This window comes from Carcharodon carcharias, chromosome 10 (genome assembly GCF_017639515.1).
Source record: "Carcharodon carcharias isolate sCarCar2 chromosome 10, sCarCar2.pri, whole genome shotgun sequence".
Classification (NCBI taxonomy): domain Eukaryota; kingdom Metazoa; phylum Chordata; class Chondrichthyes; order Lamniformes; family Lamnidae; genus Carcharodon; species Carcharodon carcharias.
Genome location: NC_054476.1, coordinates 59959376 through 59974599, shown reverse-complemented (window position 1 = coordinate 59974599; position 15224 = coordinate 59959376). Strand labels below are relative to the sequence as shown.

Here is a 15224-nt window from a genome sequence, read left to right as displayed (position 1 = left end):
GTAGCCTGTGTATGTGTTACATCTGGTATGTGAGGAACGCACAGCTTCTCTAGCCCCACTACTCTACAGGTTGCACCATAAATGTAAATGTTTAATTCACTCACCTAAATGGCCAAATATTTACTTTTGCTATTGTCAGACCAGAATAAAAAATACTTTAACCAGCTTCTTTCAATAAACTCATAATGATTGATTTATTATGTAGCAAAACGTATTTTTTAAAACAAGTTGAAGAAATTGGTCAACATACAATTTTTAGTTCAGAAGTGTAACTATCTACCCCTTTTAAAATCCCAACACACACACACATGCACAAAACAAATAGGGTCTCTGCAGAAGTTGGCCAATCGGAAAACTTTATCAAAAAAGATAAGATTTGAAGGGTTTTGATGCTGTTGATTCGGTGTTCCTATGTGCAGAGACTGATCGTTGGTCACAGTAGTTGTCTAGACGTTCTTTCAAAGGAGCTTTGGTGTGGAGGAGAATAGAGCCAGATCAATCCTTGGGATCCCTCTCTCTCATCTCAGCATTTCAGGTTTCCAAATGCCGATGAGTTCTACTGAGATGAGGGTTCCTGGCTGAATACTGATAACTATGCTATATTTCAGGAAAGGCAGACAGAGAGCGAATTAGGGCAGCCTTCCTTCGCGGTTTATTCCCCAAAACTAAGTACCAAAAGAACAAGTTCAGAACATAAAACTCATTTCATTCAGGTGATTTGCAGAAAATACATGGCCTCTGCCTTTTAAAAAAGTAGTTTTTTTTCCCCCAGCAATCAAAGTAATTAAAGTTCAAATAAGCAAATAGCTCTTATCTCCTCAAGTACTTTGCTGGACATTTAGCTGAAGTCATGTGATTTCTTGGAAAAGGCAGGCTGCTCACAATCCAAGGTGAACTTATAACTCATTTAAAAAAAACTCTAGGTCAGTTCTTAAGAAAGCGTCCTAATTCCAATGTCCTTCCATTATTTTAAACCACATAAAGTTCTTGAAAATAAGGATTCCTAACAGTAAGGAAAATGCTGCCACAATGCTGTCAGATAGTGAGTTCCAGGATTAGATCCAGAGTTGATGAAAGAAGAGTGATATATGTCCCAGTCAGGATAGTCTTATGACTTGGATATGGTGATGTTTCCATGCAGCAGTTGACCTTTTCCTCCTGGGTTGTAGATGGCACACATTTGGAAGGTGCTGCTGAAGAAGTCTTAGCATGTTGCTGCAGTTTACTCAAAACAGCCACAGAAATAGACATGGAGATTTAATCTAATGGATGAGGTGTTGAGTAATTAGACAGCTTTTGGTCCTGGATGGTGATGAACTTCTTGGGCAGAATTTTCTGGATGACATGCGGGAGGCGGACCCCACACGTCAGCACTTAAAATTGCGCGCGCTGATGTCGGGTGAGTGTCCCGACATCAGCGTGTGCCACCGCGATATTTCGTTGGGCGGGCACGCGATGAAGTGTGCCCGCCATTAATGAAAGGCCTTGTTAAGGCCCTTAACTTGGCAGTCGACCTCAATTTTGAGGCGCCCGTGCGATCATCGGCTCGGCGCACGGGCACAACGGGCAGGTGGGTAAGTGACTTTTTAACAAAACTCATCCACGGGCGGGATATATGGGCTCAGAGGGATTGTTAATGTTTGTTAATGAAGTATTTATTGCAGAAGGTGTTTTAAACTTGCCTGTGTGATCGGTGGCAGTTCAGATCGATTTCCAACAGCTTTCTCTGTACTTTAAGCTTCAGCTCAGCAGTCTGCAGTCAGGAATCTTTATCGGGCCTGCAGCTTTCCGAAGGCCTCCATTTAGCCTAGGGGTATGGGTTCTGACATCTCCACTGGAGGCAGCTCCTTTGAGGAGGAAGGGAGGGCTAGAATAAGGCGGAGGCCAGGAGTGGACAATCAGCTTCCAGGGGAGCCACCTTTGGGAGGCCTGGCGCAGGTTCAAGAGGTTGTCTAAGGTGGAAGGGGCCGCAGAAGATGCCGCTATCCTGCTGCCAGGGTATACAGACGGTGAAGCAGCTACTTCAATATGACTGAGGTGCAGTGCTGAAGGAGGCTCCGACTATCAAGGGAAAAAGTCAATTACATCTGTTAGATGATTGGCCCTGAGATATCTCCTAATTGTGTGGACGGACACCCCATGCCAGCAGCTCTGAAGGTCACAGTTGCCCTCCACTTCTATGCATTTGGCTCCTTCCAGGGTTCGGTGGGTGATCTTTGCGGTGTCTCCCAATCAGCTGTCCACACTTGTGTCAAGCAGGTTACAGACTCTCTGTTCAGACATGCGTTGACCTTCATCCACTTCTGCTGCGACCAGGCAAGTCAGGCAAAGCAAGCCAGAGGCTTCGCGGCTATTGCTGGCTTCCCCCGCGTCCAGGGTGCAATAGACTGTACACATGTGGCCAGCAAGGCGCCAACAGGTGAGCCCGGTGCCTTCGTCAACAGGAAGGGCTTCCATTCCATGAACGTGCAGATAGTGTGTGATCACAGGATGCTGATTCTACAAGTCTGTGCAAGGAACCCATGACACCTACATCCTCAGACACTTCCAGGTGCCGGGGCTTTTCAGTGCTTCGGCTTGGCTGGATGGATGGCTGCTGGCTGACAAGGGCTATCCCCTCAGGGGATATCAGAAGGTGGCTCATGACACCTCTCCACCATCCAGGAACAGAAGCTGAGGAGTGCTACAATAGGAGCCATGGCTCCACAAGGGTTATGGTGGAGAGAGCCATCGGTCTTCTGAAGATGCGAATCCCATGTCTGGACCGCTCAGGGGGCGCACTCCAGTGCCCCCCAGATGAGGTCTCTGCGATAGTGGTAGCATGCTGCGCTCTGCACAATCTTGCGATGGAAAGGGGGGACACAGTTGATGATGAAGACCTTGACGCAATGGACGCGGCTGCACAGGATGAATCCAGCAGTGGCTCAGAGGATGAGGAAGCACAGGGCAATGATGAGGGGCAGCACGCCGACCCTAAACTACACCAAGGAGGCAGGGAAATCCGGCACACTCTAATCCAATGAACCTTCAGCTAGCTCCATACAAATGGATCTGCAGGACCAGCATTGCCTGGCACATCCATAGGCGGCATTTAAGTGCTACATCTTCCACCTCATCAGCTGCAACTAAGGGCTTAGTACATAAACATCAATGTCCACTCAAACACTCATGATATGTCTATGAAACAGACAAATGCAGCACAAAGGAGACACCCTCAGCCATGGTAACAAATGTGGACTTTATTGCCACCAAAAACATGAAAAATTGTAGCTCTGACGTTGACAAACAAAAATTCCCTAATCTAAGGCCAACACAAAAGCACCAGTGACAAACCCATGGAGAGCCTAATGCTTACCTTTGCGGGCGCTACGTCTTGGTGCCACCCCATCGCTCGGATGGCTTGTGAGACAGCCTGCTGACTCTGCTGTCCTGTTGGCTTGGATGACCTTGCCGGCCGTCCTCTGGCCCATGGAGCTTGTGCTGGCCCCGCCTGGGACGGAGTGGCCAGTTCCAGAACTGGCACCTCCCCAGTTGTCGCAGCCTCAACCGATGCAATGGTCACTGGCAGAGGGGCAGAGGAGCTGCTTCCTTCATCCGAAGCACCCTGACAGGAGCTCGCAGCGACGACAGGCAGCTGCTGCACGACGTGAGGTCACATTGGACCTCCCTGCTCACTGCAGATGGATGGGCACCGAGCTGGGACACTTGGTGCCCAGAACATCTCCCACATTGCGAATGACCATCTGTGGCCATTAGCGCTGTGAGGGCTTGCAGGTCTGAGCGTAACCCAATCAGATGATGATCAATCTGTTGGAAGAACCTCTCCATGAGAGTCACCAATCTCTCAATGAAGGAAGCCTGAAGCTCTGTCCTGAGGTTCATGCCATCACTGACACTCTGCCTGGATTCCTCCACCACAGAGACCAAGTGAAGCACACCCTCATGTAACCCTGCCAGATGCTCCCGCGCAACCTGCCACTTGTCCTGCAGCTGCTGCATGGTAGACATCTCCAGAGGCACATCATCACTGCCCGACTCAGTGTGTCTGGTCCCCTGCAGTCCTCTGGCTGCTGGCGCCATCAGCACTCTCTCTCCTTGCCATCTCCTCCAGAGATTGTGAAGTGCCCTCTCCACTGTGCCCTGGGACACTAGCCGACATTATAATCCCCACCGATGTGGTAGTTGTTGCACTGGTGCCTGGCTCACTGAAATGATGTGACGCAAGTGCCAAGTGACACCCCTCAGGTGTGGACGGGGGGACTCTGGACATCCTTCTGGCGGCAGTGGTGATGCTGATATTAACAACAAGGACAATGGATCAGTTAGCGTTCAGTCAGTAACACAATTCATCCCTTTCACCCCCAGGCTCGTAATTTGCTCAACCTTCAAGAGCCTAAGGAGACCAACATTGGTGGGGTGGTAAATAGTCAACAGGAGGCCCAAACATTACACATGCATACAGACAGGCTGGTCAGATGGCCTAAGGAATGCCACATGGAATGTTATGTAGATAAGTGTGAGGTTAAGCACTTGGGCAAGATAAACAAGGTACGGGAATACACGAGAAATGGTAGGACTGTGGAAAATAAGGACGATTACAGGGACTTTGCTGGGCAGTCCTGTTAAGGTAGCAGAACGGGAACATAAGGCATTTAACAAGGTAAAAACCAGACTTGCCTTTATTAGCCGAGGAATAGAATGTAGGAAAAGGGAGGTCATGTTGCAAGTGCAGAAAACGCTGTCGAGACCACAGCTACACTTCTGCGTTCAGTTGTGACCTGCGCTTCATGGGAGGGATGGCATTGGAGTGGGGAGAGTACAGAGGTTCCTGACCAGGATGCATGCTGGCCTGGAGTGTTGGAGTTATGAGGAAACATTGCATACACTTGCGACATTTGTCGTGGAGCACAGGAGATTGACAGGTCACATTATTGACCTTCATACCGTTATGAGGGGCATAGAATAGGAGGACAGAAAGCAACATTTCCTCTTGGCGGAGGGATGACTAATGTGGTGGCATTTATTTAAGTTGAGTGCCATGAGGTTGATAGGTGAGGTGTTGAGGACCTTTTGGACAGAGTAATGTGGGACGCAGTGGCTGAAAAGGTTGTGGAGGTACAAACTCTCTTAAGATACAATAAGTATTTGGATGTGCAGCAGTGATGTCATGGCATGTTAGGCCATGGGGATGGTGATCAGAAATGGGATAAGGCGACTTTGGAAGGTGCTAGAGATGCGCATCCTCAAGGGGCCGAGGGACCTTTGTGTATGACCCACACGTCTGACTGTATCAGTCTGTGAATGAGCAGTGTTGCTGCATTAACGATTGCAGTAACCATCAATGCTTTGGATGGTGGGAAGACAGTGGATGGGACTGTGGGCCTCAAATACCCGGCCGCTGCACCCCAGCTTCACCGATACCTGCCAACCTGGCCACTTGCCTCCTCCCCAACTCCATGGCCTGTTCCTTGAAGTGCTTGATGTTGTGCAGCACGGCCTGGCCACCACCAGTGCGCAAACACTCCTGGTTGTTGTGTTCTGTTATTGCCTGCATTTATTGGGGCTGATCGCTCATGTACTCTGCACGCGCACGCTGCATCCCAACCACAGTGGCCCATCTGAGGCCTCCAGCGGCTCCTATCCACACTACTGGTGATCAGTCCCCAGCAGATAGTACAGCTGCTCCCAACCCCCTCCAACACATTTGGCATCCATCACTTTCAATTGCACACGGCAAGGAGGCACAACTAGGTGCGGCACCGAGGCCAGCAGATGGCTCTTGGCCATGACACCCTGAGGCTCCCCTTCCACCATCTCATCACCATCAATAATACATGTGTTGGAGTCCTGAGTATGTGCCGAGCTGCCTCTCCTGCAGGTTGCCTCCAGACTACTCAACTGTGACAAACACCATAATATGCTGCGGGGAGAACCCATCTTCTCAACAACCGCTAAAGCTGATGTAAGCATGGTCACTATCTGTTTGCTCACCCAGTGTGCGCCAAATTCCCAATGCAGTAACGACACTAAGACGTGGGGGGACGGTCCTCAAGTGCTAAGGCTACCTGTTGGGTTAAATGGCCAAGGCCAACATGGTACTCACCCTTCCAGAGCACAACAAATCATTGAAGTGTTTGCGGCACTGGGTCTCTGTGCGCCGGACAGCACCTTGGGAGCTGATCACCTACACCACCTCCTGCCAGGCCCGCTTCGTGATATGGGGGGCCCTCCTCAGGAAACATGACCTCCCGACGTTCTGCCTCCTCTTCGAGGAGGGCAGCAAGGCAGGCATCAGAGAAGCAAGGGGCACATTGGTCTACCCTGCAGCCTACCCTCCTCCTCTGCCCTGCCCTCCTCTGGAGCCCACTGTGCAGACCTCCTGCACCGGTCGCTGGCCATGGTGAACAGCCTAAAGGAGGCTGCCTGGCATTTCTTTATACAGACTGCCGGTTCCCCATTGGAACTGGTGGTCTGTACACGCCTGCTGCAAATTTGAAAATCCCACTGTCCACGGGAGTCTGCGATGTGCTGGGCAGGCCTTAATTGGTCCGCCCACGCAAAATGGAGGTGCAGCCCATTTCGCCGGCGGAGATCTATTCCGCACCCGCCGCCGATTGGGTCGGGCCCGCCCGCCCGATAAACATAAAATTCTGCCCTTCGAGTGTTGTTGCAGCTGCACACATAAAGGCAAGTGGAGAGTATCCCTTCACATTCCTAAATTATCCCTTGTAGATGGCAGAGGCTTTCATGAGTCAGAAAGTGAGTTACTTGCTGCAAAATTTCCAACCTCTGACCTGCTCTTGTAACTACAATATTTGTCTAGCTGGACCTGTAAAGTTTACAACCAGGATTTTGGAGGGGAATTTGGGGTTGATAATATCTTTGATTGTCAAGAGGAGGTGGTCAAGAGGAGACGGTCATTGCCTGGTACTCATGCAGTGTAAATGTTTTTCACTACTTATCAGCCCAAGCTTGGATGTTGTTTAAGTCTTCTTGAGAATGTAGGCATAGACTGCTTCATTAATTGATAAATTGTAAATTGAACAGTCTATCATCAGCAAGTAGTTTACTTCTCAAGTTATGATCAAGGGAAAGTTACTGTAGCAGATGAAGATTGCTGTGATCTCAGATGCCTCACAGAGAAACTTCTGCAATCATATCTGGGGGTTGAGATGGTTGGCCTGTAGCAATCTCAGCCATCTTCCTTTATGCCTGGTATGACTCCAACCACTAGAGAGTTTTCTCCCTCATCCTAATTGGTTTTTTTGTACCACACTTAGTCAAATGTTGTCTTGAAGCCAAGTGCAATCACTCTCACCACCTCAGGAATTCAGTTCTTGTGTCCATGTTTGGGCAATTCCTATTATGAGGTTTTAAGCAGTGTGATCCTGATTGAAACATAGCATTGATGTGCAGGATCAATATTTTTCATGGACAGGACACACCTGGACATTTTTTTCACGTTGCCATGTAGATATTAATGTTGTAGCCGTACTGGAGCAGCTTGGCTATGGTATGGCTAGTTCTGGAGAACTAGCTTAACACTATTGATGGAAAGTTTTTGAGGCTTTTTTCTTTAACCATGTCCAGCACACACAGCCATTCCTTGATATTGTGGAGTGAACTGTCTGAAGACTGGCATCTGTGGTAGTGAGATGTTTTTTGCTTAATTGTCATCCACCATTCATGACTGGATGTGGCAGGATTCCAGAGCTTTGAAAACTTGTGTTATATTCCAGAAATCTAATTGGTGAAGAATTAAGCTGGAGCCAATCTTTACGTATTTTTATATTTATTTACAGAGTTATGCATTACAAACATACATCTCCTAACCCAACAAGTAAAGTGTCAGACTGTCTATTTATAGGGATTCTAGTGAACCACCAGTTAATGCCCATTACCTGCATATAATTTAACACGATTAATACACAGTTAACAACTTGAAATATGTTCATGGTGTTCACAGGGAACATGGGTAGGTAAGAGACTTGGTCCAGATCTCTACCATCTGTGCCAATGCCATTTGTAACTACCTGCCAAGCGATCTGTAGGAGTAGCTTGGGATAATTTTCTACCTGTCTACCCAATTTTATTCTTTTACCCATGTGCAGTACTTTACAGCTGGGATCTTAAACTCAGTATGGAAGGAAAAGATTTGGCTGGAATATATTAATTATGATAGTTCTAAAAAAGCTTGCATTGATGTGCCTTTAGGACCTCAATGCATCATAAAAGCATTTCACAGCTAATTAAGTACATCTGAAGTGCAGCTGCTACACTTGTAATGTAGCTTGTAATTGTAACATGGGAACCAATTTATACTTAGCAATGTCCAACAAAAATCAAATGTTCAAATATTTATATTTTAGTAGTGTTGTATAGGACACCATAGAGAATTCCCCTGCTTTTTGAATAGGGCCATGGGACCTTTTGTGTCCATTTCAGACGGCAGATCATGTTTTGGTTTCAAGTGTCATTGATACTCGTTTATTGACTATTTTATATTTGTTCATGTGAAGTAGGCGTTGCTGGCTAGGCCAGCATTTATTGCCCATCCCTAATTGCCCTTGAGGAGGTGGTGATGTACTGCCTTCTAAATTAAATTACAATTTGCTCTCCCACATTTGGTATCAGTGAGCTGTTAACAAACCCTACTTCCATGAGAAAGTATTTATATTCTCATCAGTAAAAGAATCTCAAACACCTTTCCTTTCTTCCCATAGAAGCTGTTCCCATTTTGTAGCTCTGCCCACATTACTATGCTGCTTAGAATTTAAACTTCTTACACAAAATTGTTCATTGCCTTTTCACGCTGCATTTATTTTTGAAAATAATTTTTTTTAAATTGAGAAATTTCAATGCAGGATAACACAATTTGCTCACTCTGGATCTGCCCTCTTTTTACATTCCTCTCTCTCTGTACCTTCCTCTCTCCTGTTTCACAAGAGTCAGTGGTTAGTATGTTTACATTTTCTAAGTGACAAGATGAAACATTTGAAGTCATTAGAGTCTTTGTTTCAAAAGTCAACTTTTTAGAAAATGAACTCAGATTAGGATAGGGAAAGGCTCCCTCTCACACACACCGTTCTCTCTCACCTCTCTGCTTTGCAAAAAGGATAGTGGAAATCTATTACTCTCTCCGTTAAAAAGCTGCTAAGGCTAGGTTAATTGAAAATTTCAGAACTGAGATTGGCATATTTCTTTTCTGGCCCGGGTGTTAAGGGTTACAGAACCAAGTCAAACAGATAGAGTTAAGAAACAGATTGCAGTATTCTAATTGAATGTCAGAATAGGCTTGAGTGGCCTATTCCTGTTCCTATGTTCCACCAATATCTCCCTCTCATGCATTTAATCCCTCTGTTTTTGGGAGGGGAGAGGGATCAATCCAATCCACAGAATGAAACTCCTTTAATACAGCTCTAATTGGCAACCTCTCTTTGAAATGTCATGGACTGGTGGTGTTGCAAATGAAAAATTTAGCACTGGTGCAGAAACGGGTGCTCTTCTGATCGGCTTTATTCTTCTGATCTATCCTAATGGTGACCTGTGAGTGCTGATGTGACACCAGCTTCCTTCAATGTCGTGTTATGTTCTATAGCATTAACATCCGTCACCATTCATCCAGTACAAAATTTCACAAAGAAGTAGCAGTGCCTTATCAGGGACATGTTGGGAATTTCAGTTCATGTATTAGCCCATTTAAAAAATCAACAGGAGATGTTGTGAATTAGTTAATGCTACATGGCTAACACTCAGATTCTGCCATTGCTTGAATATAAGCTCTTTCGTGAATATTTTTACGTTAATTTGTTTTCTTTTTAAACTATAGTGATTAATTTATAGCACCAAATATGTTTGGCGACATGCTGTCATCACGTAACCAATGACCTTGTTGCATTATCTCTTATAAACAAGTGTGGTGAAGCATCTTACGAGGTAGGTTGTCATGGTAACAATGCTTCTTTAAGTGTACGTAACAGATTCGGAGTTAGCCAGAATCAGTGCTAGGCAAAAGGGTACAACCATGTGCAGACTTGAAATATCGTTTGTGGAAAGCATTCCTCACTGCCAGCGCTAATACTTCAACTGATCAAACCAACCAAAGCCGAGTGGTGTTAGTTGAATGCTTCTACAGGCATTTATCTGAAGAATCCTTATCGACTGCAAAAAATGTGTTTTCTTTTGTCCATTTACGTTATGCAACAGTTTGAAGATTGTGGATAAACTGAGTTAATTAACAAGACGGGTCTCTGTGTATGCTCGAGCTCTCCTTACAATTGGAATTGGAATTCTGATTGGGCAGAGTAATGCTGCTCTGTGTATCCTTGAGGAGGTCAAATGCTAAGGTATGACTCAGTGCATTTTTATTGCTTTTAGCTGTTTCCATGTCTATGTAATCATTGTATCAATTACAACATTGTCTCAGTTAGACTGAGTTCTCAAATTTCAGTGTATAGTTATGAGGCTGTGTCTTGGCAAGTGATCCTGTAGCTGAACAAGCACGGATCTAGGATGCTGAGTGTGTTATATTGCAAGCTTTACACTGGCAAGAATTTTTTTGTTGTTGTTGACCACAATGGGCAATAGAATTCTGCCACAAGTTGTATTGATACTGCAGTTTTCCCAGAACTTACCTTGATGATGGACATCAAATGAGGATAAGATTGAGCTTTTTAAAATTTGGAAGACACTCAGGTGATTCACCAAGTCACCTTTTAAGATGATAATAAACAAGTTAACTTTTTTCAAATAAGCTGCTCTGCTTCTGGCTTTCCTTAATACAAAAGCAAAATACTGTGGATGCTCAAAATCTGAACTCAAAACACAAAATGCTGGAAATACTCAGCAGGTTAGGCAATATCTGTGGAGAGAAAAACAAGAATTAATTTTTAAGGTTGATGATTTTTCATCTGATGTTAGAACTAACCATGTATATGACATAAGAGAATTTTCTGATTTTTATAACCCCCAGCGTAATAAAAAAAATTGTGTATATATTTTGGATAAGATGGTGTCTTTTAGGAGGTTCTCACTGTCTTATTGTTGCACTGTATCTATTTTCAATTTGAAGCCCTAGCTTTTCCTTGGACCAGTCAATCTTTGCTGCTTTTGCCAATATTTCCATTTTGATTTGATTCCTCTGCTTTTGGCATTCATATCTGGTTTTCACTTCTTGGATGCCCTATTCCTGTCCACTTTTACACCTCTAAACTGCTGCCTGTCTATTGCTGACCTGCTTCTGAATTGTGCAGGAAACAGAAGAGAGCAGTGGCTAGAACTGAGTCTTTGTTTCTTTCCCTTCCACCATTTTCCAGTCTTGACAGGATCATGTAAACCTTCACGGGAATGTAGCCACCATCATAATCACACTGTGGCCTGTTCCCATGCTCTTCTTGCTGCTTCCCCTTTCCCTACTTTGAATACCTTGCTTTTTTCATGATCTCATGAATTTTTTCAAAACCTTCTTTGCTGGCCACCTTTCCAAGTTGAATGATAACCTACTTCCTGAGATATCCACCTTTCTTTCTTCCCTTAGCTTCTGCACTGAGCAGCTTCTCTTTGGTAATTGTAACTTGCATCTCACCCCCCCCCCTTCAATTTTATTGCTCTTTTATTCTCCCTTAACCTCACCTTCATGTTTACTCCCTCATTAACTTCCTTGGCCATCCTTTGACCTCACTATTGTTGTGGGCTTTTTCTGGATGAGGTCTCAATTACTGACTGAACTGTTTCTGGTTACTTCCTTGTGTTTTTTTGCACTAGTTCACTTCTCTTCTCCTTCACTTCCTTTATCCTCCTTACCCATTACTGGGGAAAAAAACCTCCACCTCCCTACAAAGTCATTCAGTAACTCCTAACCTTGTCTTTGGCCCTGCATCCATCCTGATAGCTGTTGAATTGCTTAAATGCTGTCTTTTTTCTGTCTTTAATATTCGTCATGTTCAATTCAGTCACTGTTTCCTTCAACTGCTACCATCACTACACTCCTAGTACATTCCCCATGTCTACTCCCCCAAGACCAAATTTGAACTGAACATTTATTGTGCTTAACTAGCTTAATCATCAGTTGTCACATCTGGCTTGATCACATAAGCATTACTGTGCCTTGCTGTTCTCAGTGAAAATTACTTACTCTTCCAAGACCATCCTGGAACTCAAAGACAATGAATATAAGATTCTAGAAACATCCATTCAATCAAATTACAATTAATCTGTATCTCAATTCCATTTATCTGCCTTAGATCCTTTACTTAAACAACAATCTCTTCATCTGATTCAAGAAATTTCAATTGACCCAGCATCCACTGCCTTTTTGAAGAGTAAGTTGCAGATTTCCATAGCCATGTGTTTAAAAATTAGCATTTCCTGATTTCACTTCTCAATGGCCTAGTTTTAATTTGAAGAATATGCCACTTTGTTTTGAATTTCATCTCCAGAGGAACTAGTTGCTCTGTTTCTACCCTATCAACTGTATAATTTGTCATTTTCAAGATCCCAATTAAGATAACTGCTCAATCTTCTAAACTCAAGGAACAAATCAGAGTTATGCAACCTGTTCTCATAATTTAACTTTTAAATTCTGTTAATTTTGTCCTATATCTTCTCCCAAGCTAATATATCTTTCATGCAGTATGGTATGAAAAACTGAACACAGTACTTCGATTGGTTTGGACCAAACTCAGCTTGTATTTCCTTTGGCCTCTGTCCATCTGTGTTCACATCATACACCAAGTGCATGGAACTCAGACTTTTTCATATAAAAGATTAGGAACATTCATGCCGTTTTGTTCACCACTTCCTCTCTATTTCCTTTCCTCTTAATTTTTCCTCTGCCTCCTCACACCATTCATTTATTGCTATCCTTTTCCAAATTCTCACCTGTCTCCATCCCTACTTCTACTAATTCCTCCAACACTTGTTTTCTGGATCGTCTCTAAGTATAAACCCCCCGTTTCCACATCTTGTTTAGTATTAATTCCCAATTACTATCGCTAAAGTGCCTTAGGATGCATTTAGATCTTAAAGATCCTATACAAATTTACATTTGTTTATATAATATTGATTGATCTTTGTGGGGTGGCACACAATAAGTAGAGAATATGGTTTCTCTCTTACCTGTCCGTGTCTTCATATTGCTGTTTTTCTCTCTTCTGCTTATTTTTCTTTTCTTTTGGGTGGGAGGTTGTGACAAGCTTAGGAACCGTAGATGGTTATAGGTTGCAAATTTCCTTTGTGGCGTTGGCACTTAATTTTCATCCTATCCCCATCGCTCTCTTGCTTCCATCGTGTCTTTCATCTTTTTGCCTTCCCACTGCCCTACTTTTCCTATCACTTCATCACTACCTCTTCCTTTTTGAACTACCCATTCATTTCCTGCATCATTGTTACCACTTCACTCCACTGTCACTACTATCATTTTTAACCCACTATCCGCTTCCCCACTCCCACTTCCTCCATCAGGACAAGTATGGCGAGAAGTTATATATCCACTCATTATTGTTTTTCTCTGTTCTCTTGTCTGAGTATTTCCTTCAGTAATTTTGTTTGCTTTGAAAATTTGCCCAAATTATTTAATTTAACAATGGCCCAGATTTTGCAATCAACAATGATTTAAAGGCACTTCACTACACTTGCCTTTAGACTTTCTATGGACTTTTGCACTGAGACTTGCAGTAATTAGTAGCCATTTCAGCCTGACATCCTCTTTAGGGGGTCTGGGACCTGTGGGAATAGGGCAAGCAACTGTGTAACTCTTAACTGATCAGATTGAAGATTTCTTAATAAGATATGTAGCATTGCAACCAACAATTGTAAGTTAGAATAATTAATTCAGTGACAGGTCATGTACAGGAAGTGATATAAAGGGAAAAAATAATTCGGATTGAGAAAGAGATGAATGGGACAAAAAGTTAAAAAAAAACTATTTTATATCTTTAATAATAATTAAAATTTGATGAATGCGACTCCACATTTGTAAAAGTTAATTTTCAATAGCAATGAAATTGCTTGGCAGTGAGTATAACTTAGCACATCATTTGAAGTACACTTGCACTGGAATTGATGAGCCTCAACGTTTTCTGGTGAGTTTAGTGGCTATCTATCACGTTACTTCCACAATTTCATGCACTCCACATATGTTGGCTTAGTGCAGCATCTGGAGGAACAGGGCAACTTGGACAGCAACTTCCTGATTTCCACATTTAACTGCAGATGTGTGGAATCTTGATGTTTAATTTACTCACTGAGCACTGACAGCCTCACTGTTACTTTCACTGCAAAATGCAGGCCAATAAATCAAATTAGGGTGAGGAAGTGCATGCTGTCTGTCTCTCTCTCTCTATCTTCCTCACTCTTTCTGTTTCACAGGAGTGAGGAGTTGGTATATTTATTTTCTAAATGGCAGTACAATACATTTGAGGTAATTAGCGTCTCTTTGCTTGCTTCAAAAATCAAGGTTTTTCTTCTCAAAAAGGAACTCCGATTAGGATAAAGAAAGACTTCTTCACACCCCTTCCTCTCTCATCCCTCTTTACACAAAGGATCTGGACCTCACTCTCTCATAAATCTATTGAGACTAGGTGAACTGAAAATTTCAAAATAGATTTTTTGTTAAGCAAAGGTTAAGATGCAGATCTGCCATGATCTAATTGAATGTTGGAACAGACTGGAAAGGCTGAATGGCTTAATCCTGTCCCTATGTCTCCCAACATGTCTGTGTCTCTAATACGCATTTAGTCTCTTTATTTTGAAAATCGCTTTAAAATCTGTTTGAATAAAGCTTTGGGAATTTGTGCTTTGATCATTTTTAACAATTTAGAATAAAATACTGAGCAGAAACTGCTAGAAGCTTTAAAAAAAATCCAGTAATTCAGTGATTGGTTGGTACATCATGGGAATTGTGCAAACTGCACATGCTACTTTGAGCTAACTTCACAGTTATGGGCAAAAATATCCATTCCTGGCCCAGTCTTTTTATCCTTCAGGTAAAACCTTCAGTCATAGATTCTTTCAGCACAGAAAGAGGCCATTTGGTCCATCATGTCTGTTTCAACTCTTTAAAACAACTATTCAATTAACTCCACTATCTTGTTTTTTTCTCATAGCCATAGGGAATCATGGCATAATCAAGGAATTAAAAAATATAAGAAAGAATTCACTGGATAAGTGCAATCATGTTATTGTGAATTGTGTATTTGTTTGATTTTTCCACTTTAGTTTAAAAT

The 15224-nt window shown here is 43.4% G+C and overlaps 1 protein-coding gene across 12 annotated transcripts in view; it reads left to right on the top strand.

Annotated features, from left to right (window-relative positions):
• Nucleotides 1-15224, top strand: part of dagla (diacylglycerol lipase, alpha) — a 485025-nt gene that overhangs the window by 209298 nt on the left and 260503 nt on the right. Inside the window, exons 3-4 of one of the 12 annotated variants that reach the window (XM_041197357.1) lie at nucleotides 10207-10346; nucleotides 12243-12320. The exons of 10 other annotated variants lie outside the window; for them this stretch is intronic. The gene's annotated coding sequence lies outside the window, so the exon portion shown is untranslated. The remainder of the gene's footprint in view (nucleotides 1-10206; nucleotides 10347-12242; nucleotides 12321-15224) is intronic. One more of the 12 variants, XM_041197355.1, reaches the window with a different exon arrangement.